The sequence below is a fragment of the Mastomys coucha genome, unplaced genomic scaffold, assembly GCF_008632895.1.
Source record: "Mastomys coucha isolate ucsf_1 unplaced genomic scaffold, UCSF_Mcou_1 pScaffold9, whole genome shotgun sequence".
Lineage (NCBI taxonomy): Eukaryota > Metazoa > Chordata > Mammalia > Rodentia > Muridae > Mastomys > Mastomys coucha.
Genome location: NW_022196915.1, coordinates 34,562,085 through 34,584,590, shown reverse-complemented (window position 1 = coordinate 34,584,590; position 22,506 = coordinate 34,562,085). Strand labels below are relative to the sequence as shown.

Sequence of the window (22,506 nt, the reverse complement as noted above, 5' to 3'; positions counted from 1 at the left end):
GAGACAATCGTATGATGGAGAGATGGCCCAGAGATTAAGAGCACTGGATGCTCTTACAGAGGACAAAGCACCCACATGGTGGCTCACAACCATTTTTAACTCCAGTTCCAGGGGATCTAATACCCTCTGCTGACCCCTAAGGGTGCCAGGCACTGCACAGTGTGCATTCATGCATGCAGGCAAGCACTCATATGAATACGTAGAGACAGTTGGTTCTGAGGAGGCATCCACAGTCCTGGAAAAAGGAGTCAAAGCCTGAATCTAGCTCCACTCTGCCACTGGTGGTACATCTTAGAAAGGCCGCTGTGGCTCCTCATGCCTTTATGGCCCCTCTCCACATACAGCGTTGGATAAACAGTGCTTGTATTTGCATTTTCTTGCTGCCCTCTAACCCACAGCATTTATCAGAGATTTATAGGAGAGGCTCCACGGTGAGCCCGGGACGAACGAAGGATCATAGTTTCAAACCTCCGGAGCTTCCAAGGTGCCTGTGGGTCTGTGTAGCCGTCAGGGAGCCAGCATCCTGTTGTGCACACTGTGAGTGCCTGCCTCTTCCTCCCCCACATACCTGCCCTTCCCCAGCTCCAAGAGGAAGCCCTTGCTAAAACACACTTCCTCAGCACACCTCCAAATGACAGACAAAAGACCTTCAGATTCTGATGTCCCCAAGGCCTGCTTGAATCGACACAATTACCCTCCTGTTCGTTTCAGTAACAGACAGCATTTCGAGGACAAGTAAGCTTGTATAATAATTAACCATAAAAACACATAGTATGGGTATATGTACATAAAACTCAGTCTGATCGTGCACTAAAAATAATTGAAATGAAAACTTATCCCATAATAAATTTTCTAACAGAGTGCTGTGTTGACAAAAAGAACTCGCAACTTTGGATTTATATACGCATTTTTGTTGAAGAGAAGAAAGATCGGGTGATCCATAAAAGACATTCAAGCATAAGCATACATCACATTGGGGTAAAGCTCTGCCGCAGAAGTGAAATGGAAATGCAATCTCAAAGAGAAGAGGAAGGCCACAAAGCTTCCAACTGTGACGCAAAAGAGCCTGTCCTTGCGCTCCCTAAACCATAGTGTCAAATCACTACAATACTGAGACAACACAGGGTAGATTTTAAAGAGGGGTGTAATAGTTTTAGTCCAAAAATGGCAATATTTGCAGGATGCCAGAAGTCAAGTCTTTAGAAACTATTTCATTTCAGTGAAAAGCATCTAATGTCAACTCAAGAAGGGAGTCAGGCTTCCAGGAGCTGCAGATGGCTACTCTCGGGAGGGTGTTAATCTTAGAGCTGCAGCCAAAGGGGAGAGGGCCATGAGGTGACAGTGTAGAAGAAGGCTGCTCCCTGGGCTCTCCGTGACCTGGGTGTGGCATGTGGGGTTCCAGAAGCTTCCATGTACCTCAGCACAGGACGTAAAGGTGCAGATTATCTCATGAGGGCAGATAACCAGATTCAAACAATACCAGGTATGTGCCATCCCAGAAGACCATGTGAGTTAATTTATTTCTGGGCCTTCAACCCACAGAGTTGTAGACCAGCACAGTCATTGGCAGAGTAAGGGAGTAACCCCAAGTTCCAACCCCTGGGTGGAACCCTAATGAAGCCTGTGCATACAGAGAACTAACCTTTGAGAGAAGGAAGAAGCAGGAGCCCTGCAAAGGACTACCAATGCGATTTGAATCTGCAGGGTTGTCCACTGGGCTACGTTTTGAACTTAGACTCAGGCCTCAATGGGTAGAGCTATTCTGAAAATTGTGGATCCTTTACGAGGTAGGGCCCAGCTGGCAGAAGTAGGTCCCTGAGGGTGGGTCTTTGAAGGCTACAGTCACCCCAATCCTGGTTCTCCAAGATGTAAGGGTTTCCCCCACTGTGAACTCATACCATGCCTTCCCTGTGTAATGGGCTGAGGTCTCTTTGTAACTACAAACCAGACTAAGCCCTTCTACCTGTGGGTTGCTTTTGGTGGGTAATATGGTCATGGCAGTAGAAAGGCTAAACTAATGTATTCAGGAAGAGAAAAGGTTGCTGAATGTGTCCTGAGTTACATCTGAGGAGCAAGAGCGGCCAGGTGGCTATTGGCCAGTAGCTACTGTGTACAAAACAGTTTTATGTACTGTATAACATTACAGAAGCTTCAGGTACTCTCAGGAGGGCCGTGTTAGAGAAGCAAACATTATCCAATGTACACATGTATTGAACATTACATATTACCTTCGTCATACATGCAACTTTTATGTTCTTATGCTGACATTATAAAACAAACTTACTTTAATTTTGTTAAAATAGTAAAACAGGAGGTTGGGCTTAGAAAACTTAGACCATTTAAACAGGAGGGAATCCATAAACCAGAAGAGACGGAGCCATTAATTGGCAAGACTCAGTTTTGTGCGACCCAGCAGGGTGAGAAGTCAGCAGGTTGAATTAGCTCGAGGAAATGAAGAGGCTGCATTGTGTTTGTGCACTTGAGTCTGTGTGACTTAAGTCTGCCATCTCCTTATACCTGGTAGGTGGGGTTAATGATATGCAGCTTTAAGTTCCTGTAACAGCACATGAGATGGATGTGAAGCACCAGCCTGAAGGGTCCCCTCCAAGAGCAAAATGCTCCCTGTTCCCATGACTTGACAGCCACCCCGACTGCCTTCCAGTGGAATGGGAAAGACACACAGACAATGACCAGCACCTCCAAATTCCAGACACAGCTTTAGATGCTGTAGTGAATGCACAGAGAAAGAAGGATATGTTTCTATGAAGCTGTTAGTCTGCTGGTGGTGGAAAAATGTCCTAGCGGAGAGATAGGCACATATAACCTAAAGCAGGGTAAAGGGAATACAGAAATAACTGGATATGGGTGCTGTCTTTATAGGGGAAAAGGGGTGCACCGGCTGAGAAGATTTCAGCCCTCAGTTGGAAGCAGAGGGCAAATATTTTGTAGTCAGAGAAGATGTGCCAGGAACTGCGAAAAGCCTAATGTGGCTTCAGCCTAGAGCAGCAGAGCCACGGCTGCAAAGACCAAAGTGGAAGGTTAAAGGCTGGGGCGAGCCAGACTAGACTGAACTATCAGAAGCTGCATCATCCTGAGAGCATTCAGTATGCCCCACACGGAGTGTAGACTCAGACTCTGCCTGGTTCTTCTAGAAAATTTAGTCATAGAATATGAAACCAAGATTAGGAACCGTGAGCACATCTTAGATAGAAAAACAATTTCCTTCTAATATCCTGTAATTTTAGACCAGGATGTCCATAGCAAACTGGATTCGGTCCATAATGTTTCCTTGTCACTGAATAAATGTGATTTTTGTTCCCCAAGCCAAGAAGGGGAAAGACACATGTCCACACACATAATTCCACCCTGCTTTTGATTAAGTCTTCCGACTGCATCACCATCTCCCAGGCGGGTCTCAGAGGCACCTGCTGCTGACAGCTTGGGGTTACATGTTGTCTCCAAGGTTACCCGCTGATGCTGACCTCCAAATTCCTGATAATAAACACAACCAGCTCAAAAGACTAGTAAAGTCAACCCAGGGCCTTTCTTCACCCAAACAGCCACTCTCTTCAAATTCCTACCTCTTCTTTGGATGGCTTAGCCCTTATCCAAAACATTTTAAAAAAATGAAAATGCTCATCTCAATTTCCATGAGTTATTTTTCCCATTTGTATGTCCTGCCAAGTGATTCAGTAGTTATAATCTGGGAAGAGCCCGGGTCTTAGGACTCTGAAGAATGTGGCATAAAAACATCAAAGAAAGATCACCGTTCATATGGGAAATCATGGGTCACGTGGTATGTGCTTGGTTGAAGGAAGTTATTGCATAACCTCTCAGCAGGAGATTATAGCTGCTTATAGAGAAACTGCTCAGTGAGGCCATTCATCTCTTCAAGACATCATGGCTTTCTCTCCGTGTAAAAGAATAGTCTAGAGAGAATTTAGTTAGTAATGGTCTCACTCCTCAAAGTTGCTAAGAAGTTCCAATTTTGTTTTAAAAATTAAAATAGCTTATATTAAAAAGAAGCATTCTGGCCAGATCACAACTGACTGAAACTCTAGCTTCAAAGAATCTGACTGGCTTTTAAAAGCATCTGTACACATGTAGCTCACAAGGCACACACACACACATGCACATGTACACATAGATACAAAGTAAAAATAAATTAAACAATACAATACATAAATGAACAAAACACTTCCATGATAGAAATATCTACCCAGAAAGACTTGAAGGAGAAAGTGGAAAAAGAAAATCCCTTGCTATCTTCTGCTCTGGGTCAAAAACATCACATACTAAAATTTGAATGATCTTTGCAAAATTCTTTGTACGCCCTAATGTGCACATACAAAATGCCTATATGATGTGTACATCTAAACACATGACACAGTGTGCAATGCAGAGGCTCAAGGATGATGTATGTGCATCTCTGTGTGTGTGCATCATGTGTGCATGTGTGTGTCTCTGTGTGATGCATGCATATGAATGTGTAGATGCACCAGTACCCATGCACACGTATGCAGAAGCCAGAGCAAGAGATCACACGTCTCCCCCAACGGTTCTCCACTTGACTTTCAGAAACAGAGTGTATTCTAGCAAGCCTTACAAGCCAGTCCTCTGGCCCTGCTTTCTGAGCACTGGGATTACTGGAGACTACCATGCTTGCATGGCTTTTGCAAAAGGATTCTGAGGAGCCAAACACAGTCGTTCAGGTAGCTTGCCTTCTCTCTACCTTCTCATCTGGTGTGGACTCCTTCACTAGAGCCTTCCACTCTGCCACACTCCCAGTGAACTCGCTACTACTTCTCAATTGAACACTTTCCTCTTGTCCTGACCCAACAAGCTCCGAGAGGCTGGAAACCATCTCTGCCCTGTGTACCACTGAGCAGATGATGTTAAGGCACATTGGAGTGATGGCCAAACCGAACAACAAATGAAGGTATATATTGTATCACTGAGGGTCCTGTACCAGCCTGTACCAGTGCATTTCCAGCCTGGAGTGTAGTGAGAATTCCGGAAGTTTGGTTTCTTTTTTCTTTTTTCTTTTTCTTTTAGTTTTTTGAGACAGGGTTTCTCTGTGTAGCCCTGGCTGTCCTGGAACTCACTCTGTAGACCAGGCTGGCCTCAAACTCAGAAATCCGCCTGCCTGGAAGTTTGGTTTCTTAAATGGAAATATTATATGTTTTCATTTAAATTCCAGGTATGGGGATATGAGGCTGCTTCTAACTATCTGCAGCAGCTGACTATGATTCGCTTCATGCTCTAGCAGATAGTTTCTGCAACTGTGTGACATTTTTGGAATTCTGGAAACTTTTCAGAAGATATATATATATGTGTGTGTGTATATATATGTGTGTGTGTATATACATAATATATATGCATATATATATATGCTAGAGCCCCAGTAGGTGGGGTGGATGGCTATTGATCATTCACAGGAGTTGGTTAAGAAGAAACAAAAGCAAAGAGATGAAATTCGGGGATCTCTATCTCTCTCTTTCCCTTCTATCCTTTCTGTCCTATCTAGTGATAGGCAGTGAAACCAGAGGGGAGGAAGGGATAAAGCAGGAAGGCGGGGAAGAACCCAAGGTCCTGCTGCACTGGACCTTGACAGCTGCCTCTTCCAGGGATGTGGCGTCTGTCTTCACAGGATGTGGCGTTCTCTGCCGAAACTCAGACAGGATCCTTGGACAGGATCATTTCCCTACTCTGACACACAACATCCTGGACACCGGGTATCTCATTGGTGTCACAACATGGCAATGTTTAACTTACACTTATTAAGAGGTGAGAATCTCCCCTTCAAGACTGATCAAACAACCCTAGTAATAAGCACAATTTATGATGGAGGTCATATCCTTTCATGAGCCTCATTACTTTAAGCCACTTTTATAGTAATGAAAAAATCAAATGTACCATAAATTGTTTTTCACAGGGCCAATTAGCAGTTCCCTTTAAGTACTGCTTCTAAATCTGAAACAAGCCGTGTGTATGCTCGGGAGTGCGGGGCTGAGACAGGGTAAGTGTTTAAAAGGTAAACTCCTGTCAATTCCAACCTCTGAGATAAGCTGCAAATAGATGTTACTTTCATTTAAAGCGCTGCTTTTATTAAAGCTAATGTCTTTAAAAGCAATTTGGGCTTTTTTAAAAAAAAAAGTCATTATTCATCAATTTCCCTGATTAAGAAATAATTACTGGCATTTTCCTGCAAGTTAAAAATGTAAATATTGGTGCTGGTGACAAACTTTTGGGGAGGAAAGGTATTAGGATTTTCTCTTTCTTATGGATGCATTAAGATAATTAACATTTGTTAATTATCTTAGTTTGTGACAACTATCTCTGTTCAGGATGTATTTATTGGAAAAATTCCTTATTCTCCCCCACTGGTCTCCTTCTTAAATAACTGCTTGTTTCAAGATGGTTTTGGTTTTTGTTGTTTGGTTGTTTTGAGTTGTTTTGTTTTGTTTGTTTTGCCAGCATAGGCCTGGATGGAGGTGAAGAAACGATATCTATACCAGATGTTATCTCTGACCTAGAGCAAAAGCAGCTCCAAGTACATTGTCTCCCACAGGCTGCCTTCATCTAAGCTGCTGTGAACTCATAGGACCAATATGTACCTGCAGGCTTCCCTCTCTCTTGTTCACTACTTTTAAAGCAGGCCTGGTCAGAAATTCAGCTCTCTATTACCCCTCTCTGTCACTTGGGCCATCCTTCAATCTTGTGCTCATAAAGATTAGTCATGGCCGGCTGGTAGAGGTCAAGCTGCATTGTGCCTCCCACAAGATAACCCTGCTCATCAGCTGTGTGAAAAGTAGTGTTCTCGTCACCCAGGAATAAAACATAATCACTGAGAGGAGTTAAGTCCTAAAATTCTATTTTGGGGTTTATAAGCTCTGGTTATGGAAGACAAGTTCCCCCAAACTAATGTTAGCAAGGCAGCAGTTCGAGAAGACATATCTAAAACCAAATCTGACAACTTAGTGTAAGGCTGGAGAAGGCACACACCTTCACAGTTAATGACAAAGGTGCAGCGATGGCATCGGGAAGCGAGGAAAGGATTCCAATCTTAGAGTTAACAGCAATCCGCTCACACGTGAGCTTAGGCAGCTCAGCGTCACAGGCTGTATCTCACAGCCAAAGATAGAATCTCCGAGCTGTGTAGTACATGTCTCATAACACTGAGTTCAGTGGAGCTTTCTGCATTTACCCAAAAACCTCTGGAATAATCATGGAGAGCTGTAATCCACTTGTAGCTTTGTGGGAGATGTTGCTTTGCTTTGTGACGAGACGGCATGACCTGATTAAATGCATGAAAATGTCTAGGGTGAATTCACAGGCATGTGGTTCATGATTTTTTTCACATGGCATAAAATGTTGTCATGGTTTGAATATGCTTGGCCCAGGGAGTGGCACAATTGGAAGGTGTGGCCTTGTTGGAATAGGTGTGACTCTGTGGGTGTGGGCTTTAAGAATCTCATCCTTTCTGCCTGGAAGCCGGTATTCTGCTAGCAGCCTTCAGATGAAGATGTAGAACCCTCAGCTCCTCCTGCATCCTGCCTGCCTGGATGCTGCCATGTTCCTGCCCTGATGATAATGGACTGAACCTCTGAACCTGTAAGCCAGCCCCAATTAATGTCCTTTATAAGACTTGCCTTGGTCATGGTGTCTGTTCACCCTAAGTAAGACCAATGTGCATGGCCTATTTAGTGTTCTGTCAAGTCCTTGTTCCCAAGATAAGAGTTGTGTGCAGGGCTGGCCACAAGATGACAATGAACACTACTTCCCATGAGCCCCCACTGAAGTCAGGGGGAGCAAAAGCTGGTGTGTGCCAACAGGGATGAGGGCAGGGTAGGGCTGCACTGAGGAAGTGGGGCTGCCCATCCCAAGCCTGAAGTACCAGTGAAAAGGTGCAGAAGCCAAGGTCATGCAAAGCAACTCTGTGCCCTAGCAACCTTGTTTGTGCCAAACTGGACTCAAGTCAGGCATTTGACAGGGGATACGCTTATTATAATGTGAAATATTATTCAGCAGTAAAAAGCCAAACAATTACACTGGTCTGCCCTGTGGGTTATTATTATTATGGAGTAAAGTCAAAGTATGAGTCAGACACTGACGTAATTGGAAAGTGAACATTTCTATAGAGATGGATGTTGACAACATTCACGGGGAAAGCGTGACTTCCACTAGAAGTTGCACTGGATTTGAAGTCCTATACTCTGAACCAGATATTGGTAATTCTACATGTTTGTATGAACTGCTTGATGCATCCAGTCATAAGCTTCAAAACCTGTTCAGCAGTGTGTTAGGAGTCCTTTCAGAGCCGTTGAAATGGCTGAAGAAAATACATGTAATACATCTAGTTCCCACTAGACAAACACTAGCTTCCCCTCGCTCCCTCTCTGTTAGCATTGAGAGCATTCTTTTAAACTCGGCAGAGCACATTCAGATGATCACATGCAAATGCATGCATGAACGGGCCAGCTTCTAATTACCACCAACAAGGTAAATGTGGTGCATGCTCTCCAAGCAGCTTAATAGACCACCCCTGATACATGACTCTAGGTTCCTAGGAGACGAAGAATCCACAGGGTGTGGGGCGGTACCATTCCAGTGGTCCCTCTCAGAGCGTGAATCTGGAATAGAAACAGCAAGTGGGTGGCTCTTGGTAGCACTGTTTGCCTGGTAAATGCAGCAAACACTATAAAACAGCCCCTGGCAGATTGCTAGGCCCTCAGCATCGAAATCAAATATAAACCATACGGTCTTTTTGGAGTTTTATGATGCAATAAAAACTGAAATGAAGGGCGTGGTGGCCCAGGCCTTTAGTCCCAGCATTTGGGAGGCAGAGGCAGGCAGATCTTTGTGTGTTCGAGGCCAGCCTGGTCTTACAAATCGGGTTCCAGGACAGCCAGGGCTGTTATACAGAGAAACCCTGTCTCAAAAAACCAAAGCAAACAAAACCCTGAGACAATAGGACATTGCATCAATCTATAATCCCAGTTTAACAGTCAGACTCAAGGGCCATACCAGAACATTATTTGAAACAAGAAAATGATAATAAATAATAACAACAACAACAACCGTCTGTAATAGTTTCAAGCTGCTTGCATAGTAGTGCCTAAAGCTGCAGACTGATCAGCTAGGAATTGTAACATTTCAGAGACTGAACTTTTGAGTGTAAAGATCTATGAGCTTCCTGGCAACGGGGAGAAAAATGTCCTTTCCCACACGAGGCACAAAGCTGACAGAAAGCAGATTTATCTTCCGATATAAAATGCGTTTTAGATACAGCAATGGGCACACAGCAGATGAGGGCACTTACCACCAAGTCTGATAACCTGAACTCAGTCCCTGGAACCCACGTGCTAGGAGGAGAAAAGAAAACTCACCAAGTTGTCCTCTGATACCTCCCACACACACATCCTAAAGTAAAGAAATAAACTGTGTTTTATTTTGACAAGTCTCATAGACTCATAATTTAATGGACTGAACAATGACAATTAGTAAAATTCTGTATCTTGAAGTCATATATACCAAGCTTGCCATAGAGAAAACATGATGGAGATTAGATCCTGAGTCTCCTTGTGATCATGTAGGGGACCTTGAGCAAAATATTTAAGCCTGTTAGGCTTGGGTTTTGTACAGCCATGAAATAAAAAGAAGTATCTTTTTAAAAGAAAATGGTATAGTCTCACTGTATAGCCCTAGCTGGCCTAGAACGGGCTGTGTAGACTGTCAAATTCAGCAGAGATCCACCGGCTTCTGCCTCTCAAAGTAATCAAATCAAAGGTGTGTCTACCATGCCCAGTCTAACAGAATTATTTTTTTTCTTAATAACTTATTTTTTATTCACTTTACATCTCAGTCACAGACCTCCCTCCATCCTCTCCTCCAAGCCCTGCCCTTACAAATTCCTGCCCCCCTCCCCTCCCCTTCCCTTCTCCTCAGAGAAGCCACAGAAACCACCCTTGGGTACCACCCTACCCTGGGACATCTAGTCCCAGCAGGACTAGGCACATCCTCTCCCACTGAGACACAAGCAATCCAGGTAGGGAAAGGATCCAATGGCAGGCAACAGAGGCAGAGACAGACGATCTGATTGTTAGGGGACTCACATGAAGACCATGCTGCACATCTGCTACAAATGTGAAGGGGACCTAGGTCTGTACTGTGCATGCTCTCTGCTGGTTCAGTCTCTGTGAGTCCTGCTGGGCCCCAGGTTAGTAGACTCGGTAGGTCTTCTTGTAATGTCCCTGACCCCTCCTGTTCTTTCAATTCAATCCCCCACTCTTCCACCAGACTCCCAGAGCCCTGATTGATCTCTGTATCGTTTTCCATCGCTGCTAGATGAAGGCTCTTAGGAGACAGTTATGCTAGGTTCCTATCTGCAAGCATAGCCAACCACCATTAATGGTGTCAGGGGTTGGCTCTCTCACATGGCATGAGTCTCAAGTTGGGGAAGTCATTGGCTAGCTGTTCCCTCAGTTTCTACTCCATCTTTATCCCTGTGCATCTTGTAGGCAGGACAAATTTGGGGTTGAAGGTTAGGTGAATAGGTTAATGTCCCCCTCTCTCCACTGGAACTCCTATCTGGCTCTAGGAAGTGGTCACTTCAGTCTATATATCCCCAACTGGTAGGAGTCTCAGCTAGGGTCACCCCCACATACTCCCCATAGCCTCCCTCATCCCAGGCCTCCAACTAGTCCCAGAGATGCACCTTCCAATTTCCATTCTCTTTCCCAACCCTCTCCCACACTCTGACTCCGACACCTGATCACCATCCCTGTTCTTCTCTGCACCCCCTCTCCCACCCAGTTCCCTCCTCCATCCACCTCCAATGACTATTTTGTTTCCTTTCTAGGGAGATCCATGCATTCCCTTGGGTCCTCCTTATTACCCAGTTTCTTTGGGTCTGTGGACTGTAGCGTGGTTTTCCTGCACTTTATGACTAATGTCCACTTATAAGTGAGTACATACCATGCATGTCTTTCTGGGTCTGGGTTACCTCACTCAGGGTGACAGTCTCAAGTTCCATCCATTTGCCTGCAAATTTCAAGATGTCTTTGTTTTCAACCACTGAATAGTATTCCATTATGTAAATGCACCACATTCCTTATCCATTCTTCAGTTGAGGAATATCTAAGTTGTCTCTAGTTTCTGGCTATTGTAAATAAAGCTGCTATAAACATAGCAGAGCCAGTGTCCTTGTGGGGTGAGGTGGAGCATATTTTGGTTTATGCCCAGTAGTTATATATAATTGGGTTCTGGGGTAGAACTATTCCCAATTTTCTGATAAACCACCAAACCTATTTGCAAAGTAGTTGTGCAAGTTTGCACTCCCACCAGCGGTGGAGGAGTGATTCCCCTTGCTCCACATCTTCACCAGCATGTGCTGTCACTAGCAGAATCGTTAACCAGCATTGTTATAAATATTACAGAATCAGCATGGGAAAGGCTCCTATCAGTGATCAATGACCATGGCTGCTACTGCATCATCCTCAAAGCAATCACCAGATCAAGGGCAAAGCTAGCAAAGCCACTTGCCACTGCCACCAAGCCTAACAGCATGAGCTCAATCCCCTAATTCCCAGGCAGGACCCTCACATGGGAAGGAGAGAACTGACTCTTGCAAGTTGTCCTCTGACTTTCACACGCATGCCAAGACACACATTCAACAAAAAGCGCAGAAATCAAACATTTCAAAGTGAAGTTGAAGTGCCATCTCCTTGGAGAGACTTCAAATAAATGTCGGTGACACCATCACCTCTAAAAACAAAAGTCACAGTATCAAAAATGCTGAAATAGCCCACAAGAAACAGGCAAGGGGCAGTAAAGGAACAACACCAACAAAAGAGTCTAACAGCCAACCAACAGAAGTTAATGTACTCAAATACAAACATGTCTATAGTTATACAAATCATAGACTCTATGCACATCAGTCAAAGACAGAGACACAGTTGTGCTTGGATAGTTCAACCTAGTCTCTGGATCATAAAGTTGGTGGACAGAAAGCTTGCAAGAACGAAGCACTGGATCACCTGAGTCTAGTCCATACAAAGAACACAGTGCCCATATTGGTTACACAACCTGGAATTAAACGAGTTAAACATCACACATATTATGACCTCTGACTATAACAGGATTAAGCTAAAAACCAATAACAAAAAGAAAATGAAGAATGCCTAAAAACATCTTGAGACTAAGCAATGCATTTATTTCTAAATAACCCAGCGTTCAAAGCAGGATTCTTATGGTTTTGTCATCATCATCGACGGCATCGTTGTTTGTTTTGTTTTGTTTCTAAATGGAAGAAGAAGAAAGCAAAATATGTTGAAAAGTATAGGGTATATGCCTCAAAAGCAGTGCTAGATATTTGTGAGAAAAAGTGGGCGGAGAGCTGGCTCAGCAGTTAAAGGCCTCAACCAACCGCTCAGCAGTGAAGAGCACACACAGCTCTCCCAGCAGACCTGAGTTTGGTCCTCAATGCTCACATCAGAAGACTCACAACCACCTGTAACCCCACTTCCGGGTAACCTGACAACCTCTTCTAGTTGCCATAACCACAAACATAAACATAAGTAAAAAGTTAAGTTTATAAAAATGTTTTTAAAAAATGGAACAGAACATGTTAGGTGGTGGCTGTGTGGGGGAGGCCGAGGGAAAGGATGCAGATGATATGAACAAAACACATTGTAGGAAAGCCCCTTAACTGTGGGCTCGTACAAAAGTCAGAGAAGTTCTGTGCTTTCTTATTCCAAGAGGGAAGAAGCTGGGCACACATTTGGGACAGCACTACTTGAGGGGTACAAACATAATATTTAGAAGACAATTTAATAAAATGTCCATTTAAATAATAGTATATTCCCTCAGGGCTTATGATTTCCCCATCCCTGAGATTTTTTAAAACAGATTTACAGTACCAGGCACGATTTTTCTCCCTTGAAGTTGTCCTCAAGTCCAACCAGAAAGTGGTTGGATGCCCTCATAACATTCACGAGTTGCACGAGTGGGTACATCCTGCCTGGCAGGTCAGAGTCTAGTGATTTGTAAGGTCACTGATGAATTCTCCACCTTAGTGGCCTGCACAGCACCTTCCAGCATTATGAAAGCTAACTAAAAGGAAGGAAATTTCTGAGTCAGTTCCAATTTGGTTTTTCTATGCCCTAAGACCAAAGTGGGTTATACAAATTTTACATGTTGAAATTGCTAACACAAGTTAAAATTCCTAAAATTTTACATATATATATATATATATATATATATATATATATATGAGTCATTTGCTACATGTTGACTTAATTTGTTTTAATCAGAGGAACATTAAATTGATTGTATCATTCTGAATAAACTTATTTGGCTTTTATAACTTACCACTATGAATAAACTGTACAAATTAAAATGAAGTACAATGCCACATATATATGAAGATGTCACACTGAAGCCCACTGTTACGTTATATACTCATGTAAAAAATAGTCATAATAAAAAGATTCTATAAATGTCTAGAGTCAAGATGAAGAAGTAGATGTAACATGATAATGTGCACATGATATCGACAGTTGTATTTACAAATCTAGGGTGAGGAAGCAGGTCACAAGCTTGACTAGCTATCAGTTCACTTCAGACAAATGTTAGCATAAGCCTATCTTATCATAAGGTTGGCTTTCCAGCGACATTTATGAAGCTGCTCCCTTAAGATATGACTAGCCACATCAAATTGGATCTTATGATCAATATTCTTCATAATAAAGAGTCTGGGTCAAGTTACTAAAAGAGTCAGTCTCTTTCAATCTACTAGATTGTTCTTGATGTGTCTTATCTCCAAGAACTGCCTGTTTATTTATAGACATCCATGATACAAATGGTCAGAAACCCCCAGCCAGAACTTACTATCTTTATTAGTATACTTACTATACTAGGATGTAATCAAACTTGAGAGCTAGGGCTTGACAATCTTTTTCTAAATATAGATTTTCTGATTTTTTTAAAAGATTTATTTCTTTATTCTATGTATATGGGTATACTGTTGCTGTCTTCAGATACACCAGAAGAGGGCATCAGACCCCATTACAGATGGTTGTGAGCCACAGAGTGGTTGCTGGGAATTGAACTCAGGACCTCTGGAAGAGCAGTCAGTGCTCTAAACCACTAAGCCATCTCTCCAGCCCCAGAGTTTTCTAATTTTATACAGAATATAATATTGGGTACTTGTCCCTTTGCTTTCTCTTCCTGTGAGAAGCACAGTAGCAGGTATGGCAGGAAAATCCTTTGGGCAATAAAAGAAAATTATTGTTGAAAAGGTTCTAGATAATATCAACCCAAAAACATTTACTCGTTAATTCACTTATTCAACAAATATTCCAATGTTGACTGTGTGACAGGCAAGATTTCCTCTCATAGAGCTGTCATTTGGATAGAAGAACCAGATGAGTTGTTTGAATATCACAAGGAGACTGCTGGAGAGGTCGTGGTCTATAAAGGATCTCCAGGAAGGTAATAACTTGAGCTGAGACCTGAACAGTAAGTGGGAGAGAGCTGTGCTGAAGGGAGAAATGGGATGTGGAGATCGTACCTGAAGGTTCAGTATATTTCAGCATAGAAAGACCAGTGTGTTTAGGTAGAGGTGAATGGGAGGGAGACATAGTGTGTAATGGTGTCCAAGAAGTACAGGAGCCAAACAGACACAATTGCATAGGGCAAGAGAGTTCAGATCTTACTCTGAGATAAGCAAGTCATTAATTTAAACCAGTAAAGAGACATTTTTAAAATCTTTAATTTTCAACTAGGTATATGCACGTGTGTGTCTGGGGAGGGGTTGGTTAGTGCATATGAGTGTAAATACTTTCAAAGTATTTGACACCAGAAGAGAGTGTTGGATCCTCTGGAGGTGGATTTAGGGGTGGCTGTGGGGCACCTGAAGTGGGCACTGGGAGCAGTTTTCAGGAGAGCATCTGGTAGAGCGGATCCATACACTGTTAGTCAGACCTGTTTTTCGTGGTGACAAGCACCTGAGAGGTCAGTTGAAAAAAGGACGGGTTTGTATTTGGCTCACTCTTTTGGAAGTTTCAGTCAGTTCACAGTGAGCAGGACCCCTTCTGTGGACGCAGAGGGGCTGAGAATGTCATTATGGCAGATGGATGTTGCAGAGTGGCTCACCTCATGGTAGGCAAGAAGCACAGAAAAGAATGCACGCTTTAGTGAGCTTCCTCCTTTTTCTACTGAGCTCCCTGCCTATTGGGTGGTCTTACCTTCATTCAGGGCAAGCCTTCCCCTCTTAGGTAACCTTCTATGGAAATTCCCTCATAGACATTTCTCAATCCAACACAATCCAGTCAGAATTAAGGAGGAGAGAGTAGTGGTGCCAGACAGAGCAGACACAAGATGAGCATAGATCTAGAAAGAGGCAAGGGATTTTTTTATGACTAGAAGAAGCTAAAGAAAATGGCCACGTGAGTACATTAATCCTTGTGTGGTAGCAACTAGGTGATATTATATAGACTATGACTTTCCATACAACAGGCAAATGTAAATCCTAGCTAGACAGGGTCAGCTCTTTCAGTATTGCAAATTCCCTGTCATGGTGCTGTTGAATGGACAGCTGGTGTAAGGAGCAATGGCTCCAATGGGAATTGGGTGTCAGGGAATCACATTCAAGAAAACCTGTAACCCCAACTATCCCACTGTGCATTTCGTCTTTCGTGAATGAGGGAACTCATTTTAGCACGGTGGTGCAACAGGACTATGTTCTCTTAACCTAACCTTGTTCATTGAGAGAAGACTATACTCAGTTTAACCTGTAGTATGCTCAACCACTGAAGACAACAGCAACCAACTGAATAAGAATGGGTGACTACAAATATGGTGGTGTATGCTGTGAGTTGGCTTGGCTGAGAACCCTGCTGCAGACAACCCCAAAATTAGACCAGAAGTTTCCTTTTACAGACAGGATCCACATTATAATAGAGAGGAAGAAAAGGCTACTGGTGCCTGGACATGCAGGGCTCTGTAGATTGCTGAGGGATGATCCCTTCAGGCAGTGATTAAACTCCACTGTCACCCCCAGGTGGACATTCATGCTGACAGAATACAAAGCTGGCTCTAGATGGACTACGCTCAATTACAGGGCAGGATGAAAGCAGAATGGGGTGTGGAGGACAGGAGCTGGCAACTGACTACAAAGCACAGGGACCACATTGTGGTTAATACAGGCATTAACCTAAGCTTCCTGGGCAATTCTGTTGATTTCAGAGACTTCTGATCTCAATCTCCTCAGTCACAGATATAATCTCTGATAAGAACATAGGAGCAGGGCACTTGGTTGAATCCCTGCTACACAAGCATGAGAACTTGAGTTCTATCCCCAGCACCCACGTAAGAAAAGGGCAAGGGGGCTAAGCATGGTGGCATGTGCTTGTAATCTCAGTGCTGTGGAGTGAAAAACAGGAGTCTCCGTAGGTTTTGCTGGTAAGCCAGTCTAGCCTAATTGGCAGCCTCCAGCCCCCAGTGAGAGAAGTCTCAAAAACAAGATCTCCTGGGAAACAATATCCAAGACTGATTTCTGGCTCACACACACATACACACACACACACACACACACACACACACACACACACGCACACGCACACGCACACGCACACGCACACGCACACACACACACACACACACACACACACGGCTTTCAGAATAGGCCATTCCATCCTAGGGTTTAGGAACAGAGTAAGAAGTCTGCCTGCAGTCATCTCCTTTCATCTATAAACCATATCAAATCACTTGGAAAGAATCACTAAGAAATTCCTCTAATCACTGAGAGTGCTGCCAGAGGCACACCCATGATCACTCACATACACACACACACACACACACACACACACACACACACACACACACACAGTGAATCACTTAGCAGAGTGAGCATCTTAGGAAACATTAGCATGAACCTCAGGATGGAACACCTTCCCACAGCAGGGCCACCCTAGAAGCAGCTGGTCTTGTCCACGGGCTTCGGAGCTGGAGTTAACACTGAGCACAGCCTCCGAGGCACCATGCTAGTCTGGCGAAGGCAATCCATATGTTCTTAGAGACGTCAGTCTGTCAAGCTCCATTCCTGAGTGGGGCTAAGAACAGCTTTGGCTTGCGGTACCTGCTCCAACTCTCGAATATTCTTCTTAGGTGGATTGTTCAACTCTCGTCAGGACTGGTTTTTGTATTCTACTTGTGGTTCGATTGAGGTCCTTCCTTGGTAAATATCATTTGAAAGCGATGCCTCCCAAGTCTTTTTCCCCCAACCTCACAGGTAGTCTGTCCATGGGTATCCCTCCCCAAGTGTCCCTGTCAACTTCTCTCACAAACACTAAAATCCTGCCGAGGGGTCCAGAGGAATCATTTCCCCCTGGATAAACTTCCCATGCCCTTATAAGTGTGCCCTCGAGTACAGTTTTGTCAATATCATGGGTCCTTTTGTATCATGTCCATCTTCCTTTGACAGGAGATAAAGGAAGATGTGAATGAAAGCAGATAGAAGAAGAAGAGAAAAACATTTAAGAAGCATGCTTCACCCACACAGATACTGATTGCTCTAGAAAGTCAGAAACAGTGAAACCAAACGATAAAGACAGAAATCCAACGCACAGCTCCTACATGACTTTCCATGGTGCTCCATCCCAGGGAGCTCATGGATAATTAAAAAAAAAAAATAATCTTAAGTCAAAAGTACATTTAATATACCTAACCTATCCACCATCACTGCCTCGCTGAATCTGCCTTAGACTTGCTCAGAACATTTCTTTATATTACTCTACAGGAGTAAAATCATCTAATACCTGACCCTGTTGAAAAACTCATGTAATTCATCACTCTGCACTGAATGAAGAGCAAAACACATTACCTGCTATATGTCGCCATTAAAACATAGCTGAAGGCACATACTGAACCTATAGAATGTTTGAAGCATTGGGCAAAAAATTACATGTTAGATGCCGGGGAACTTACAGCAACAGGCTGTAGCAGTAAAGCCTGGTGCTTCTGCTGCCAATCAGGAGGTATAGTAAGGAGACTATATCCAGCCCCCCCAAAAATCAAAATTAAAAATTTGAAGTATGTTTTCTATTGAAGACTTATCATTCTCAGAACATCACCCGGTCAAATAATAATAAGTGGAGGCATTATTAAATAAGGAGCCCTCTAGGCAGCGACAGAGGAGTGCGTATCAAGGCAAGTAAGTTGTGATGCTGACCACAGTCCTGACAAGCACTTGTTACTCAGGCCTCGGTCCTTCCCCAGTGCTGAACCCCAGGACCCTGTACAACTCTCTTCTGGATTTTTGGTCAGGTGAGGAATGAGGTGGAAGCAGGAGAAAAATGTAGCGAAATGAGAGTAAGACAGAGATGCAGAGGAGTTTGGGCTAGTCTCTCTGATTGCAAAAGAGAAATAAGAACAATTTTGTGGACATTTTAAAGTAAATTGTAATTAACAAGAATAAATCACCAATCACACTTTTGTATCTTTAAAGGATACTAAGAAATTATGATCATGAGATAGAGCTCTGCGTGAGTGAATACTTCAACAACTGTCGGTGATGTGGTGGTGAGCAGAACTCTGCTGCTAAGAACTGAAAATGTTGCTGTGAACTGAGTTGCAGCAGTGTTCTCACCGCATCTCCTTGGGAGAGCTAATCCATTCCCACGGTTTCAAGGCCATTCAAGTCTGATGACTCCAGCTCTGTTTCCATGGGTGATCTCTTTGAATTCCAGAATTCCAGAACTCAGAAACCAGCCGCCCACTTCCCATCTCCTCCCGTATGATTCCTAAGATATGACTCCTCCTGTCTGCCTGCCCCTGGGGGGAAGACAGTTGACGGGACAAGAAGTAATGTGCCTTAAAGATGGGCGAACTCAGCCCACAAGTGTTCCTGCACATGCATGAGCACCTGAGTTTGATCCCCAGCACCCCCATGAGAAAAGCCAGGCATGGGGACACCCTGTAATTATACTTGTAATAATCCTAGCACTAGGGAAGTACCGACAGGAGAATCTCTGGTGCTCACTGCCATCCGGCCTAGCCTAAGTGACTAGCCACAGATGCCAATAAAAGACCCTGTCTCAAAAAGGAAGGTGTTTAGCTCCCAAATTGAAATAACACCTGGCCTCAGTACACACACATATACACAAAATATCACAGTTAAATATAATATCAAGAAACATGAAGCATTCTCTTAGCAATGAGGAAAAATTTTACCTGAACAGTAAATTTGGGCATGAGCCACGGTAGATGTGCCTAGAGAAAACAGTGGATAAACTTCAGGTGAGGATGACCTCAGATGAGGATGGCTCTTACTAGTGGGAACCAAAGTGCAATGTTAAATTGTTTTTTAATTTTAATTTTAATAATGGGTTTTAAACATTTTAATTTCTTTTTAAACCCATCATCTACTAGAGGTAGTGGAAAAGAAAGGTTATTAGGAGATGGGGGAAGTAGACCTGTTTAGAACTTGTTTTTGGAGTAAATTTAATCTGTGTTGTTAGGAAATTAGTAGTTTAGTTTATTGGAATCCATAGTGGCAGCTCAATCTATTTGTAAACACTTTATGAATATATTAGTAGTCTGGTTTAGAAGTGTCGGGAGAGTAAACATGAGTTGGGAGTGGTGGCACGACCTAATAGAGATAGTCAGGCCTCAGCAGACTTGGCACGAGTCAGTAGGAGCAGCTAGGCTAGGAAAAGGTTTTTGTTGTGTCTTTTACAACAGCCAAGAAGTGTTGTAAAGTTAATTATGTTAAGCTTTCTCATTGTCTGTTGAGTTCTATTGATATTTCTTTTAAACATCACGTATCTTTTATGGGTTTTGTCTTACCATGTGTCTTGTCTTAGTATGTAAGTCTGTATTAGCTGATATTATTTTGTCAACTGACCTGAGTCTGCGGACATAGCGAGAAGTTACCAGAACATCATTAGAAGTTTTTTGGTGTGTGTGTGTGTGTGTGTGTGTGTGTGTGTGTGTGTGTGTGTGTGTGTGTTTATGGAGCCACAACAAGCTGAGCTTAGTTACATAATGTAAGGTAAACTAACATATGTGTGTCCTTAGTGAAGAATCTTTTATCATGTATCTTTTTATGTGTTTGTTTTAGCAAAACATCCTTTCTCCTATGTCTCCTTCAGCAAGATGTTCCTTCATGTGTCTGCCTTAGCAAAGCATCCTTTCACCTGTGCCCACGTCAGGGAACACTCCTTCATATGTCTGCCTCAGCAAAACACCGTCTGACACAACTGACTTTCTAAGAAAGCCGGAAGTTTCCATTTCACCACAGGGCTAGGCTACTATTTTCCAAATATCAGCAGAAAGAATCACTGGGCAGAGGGCCGCCTTCCCAGTTGTCACTACAGCCATGATAAGGAATACTGTCAAATAATGATAGCCACTGAGATTCTCAAATCCAAAACGTCCTAAAACTGAAGGAAAGAGTGACAGAAACTCACAAACTATAAATCTAGGGAACTGACGATAGTGTCAAGGGTCCAGAGCCTCAGATTTCCAAAGACAGGCCTGGACTTAAAGGATGAAGAGTGTGAGCATGTCACTTTTGACAGCATGCTGTCAACTTATACTTTCTAAGCTTCCCAGATAGCAAAATTCAAAGCCATGAATCAGGTTGAGAAGCTTGGATCTTTTCCTTGGTGCGGCACTAGGACAGATCTGCAAAGAACTTTTACGTCGTAGTTCACAACTAACATTGTAATGCTGTCCTAGAGAAACTTAACAAATGCCACCTCAGTGTCATTTTGCACCAAAGTTTCCCCCAAGATCAAACTAGGAAGCCTTGAGCCTCAGAGGGGTGCCGAGGGGTGCAGACTTGCTCACAGGATTTAGGATATAGTGCCAACCAGAATCTGAGCGTCTGGACTGAGACCAAACCCAAAATAACCCCCAAAAGCCCCACCTGTGGTAACAAAATGGTATTTAGAGGAAACAGAACGGCCAAGCTTAGGGGAGAAGGCAAGTGGGAACTGGAGAAACCCAGCAGCACGGACACTTGTGAGAAGGCCACTGCTGCAGGGAGGCAGCCACTGGACACCCTCCAGAGATAACAATTTCCAATGGGCCATCAGCCTTTCCGTGTACTTTTTTGATCTTGAAAAATGAAATATAATTGTCACATATTACGACAACCTCTAGGAAACTTCTAGTAAATAAAGTCAGTGCAGAGTGAGGTATGAAACTGCACCCACAAACACACACACTCCAGAAACCTCATTACTGACAAAAAACAAGAAATGGAGAGGAAAAGAGTATGCTGAAGCTAAGATTGAACAGTGCCTTTTAAGATATGTCATGCACGAGAGAATTTGCTGAGTCACAGATTCTGGTCCGCGTTTCATTTTCCCTCCATTTTCCAGTCTGTTCTATTTTGTAATAGTTATAGTCTGATGATGATGATGATGATGATGATGATGATGATGACGACGACGTGACTCTTCTTGCACAGCCTCACATCGACTGCTTCACAAAGAGCTGCATTTTGAGTCAGAAGACATCAGCTAAATTGAGATTTACAAAGAACTTAATCCATACAAACAGAAATAGGTGGACTCTGGATACTATATTCTGAGCATTCTCTTCCTTTATGTGCTTACAAATTGTACACCAGCTTGCAGAGGGTCTCAAAGGAGCGGGGTGTAAATCTTCTCAGAATCCCAGCACCTCGGAGATGCTTCCATCTGAAGCCACTAATTAGGACGGTTAAATGCTGCCTTCCTCACAGGCAGGCTCTGTCTCTGCAGGCTCTAGAAGTGTGGGAAAGACTGGGTATTACCTGAGGATTACAACAATAGATGAATGACATGAAAAAAAATTCCTAATATATTCCAGACACAGACTTTAAATGAATCTAGCAGTGGACAGGATCTAGTATGCTGTGAGCCAGAATCTTTGAGAACATGCTATTCCAGGGAAACAGGCTGTTTTGTGGTTTGCAGGCTCATGAGTGAGTCAGAACTGGCCTCATTGCTTCACTTTTAAAGCCATTACTTGGCACCATCACAGTGACAAACCAATGGCACAAAATGCGATTAGCTATTATACATCCTCGTTAAGCAACAGCCTGGTTGCCCCTGGCATACATGTGAGACGCAGTAAATGTGACATGCCTCACTGTGCAGCAGGTCCTGGTTCAGATGAGATAAGGAACTCACGTTGCACAAGACTTTTTTTTTTTCCTGTAAACTCCAAAAACTATTTCCAAAAAGAAAAAAAAAAAAAATCCCCTGCCAAAATTAAAGAGAAGTTTTATAGCATAATATAAAATGCTATGTCTAAGAGGTTCGGGGTTTCCCCTGGAACTGTATTATATTTTAATAATACTTATCATTTTTCTTCTACATTTTTCTTTCTTAAAAAGTATGGTCAGAAATGCACAACATATAAATTGGTTTCTCTGGCCTTTGATTTTTTTTTAAAAAATCAAATAAATAAAAAATATTTGTATTACATCATTTTGGTGGTTCTTGAATTCTG

The 22,506-nt window shown here is 43.0% G+C and overlaps 1 long non-coding RNA gene across 1 annotated transcript; it reads right to left on the bottom strand.

Annotated features, from left to right (window-relative positions):
* Window positions 1-12,193: 12,193 nt before the first annotated feature.
* Window positions 12,194-18,720, bottom strand: LOC116085298. The gene is made up of 3 exons (XR_004116484.1): window positions 18,650-18,720; window positions 12,921-13,113; window positions 12,194-12,300 (listed from the first exon to the last, which is right to left on the bottom strand). It is a non-coding gene; the product is annotated as an uncharacterized LOC116085298 (long non-coding RNA).
* Window positions 18,721-22,506: the final 3,786 nt, after the last annotated feature.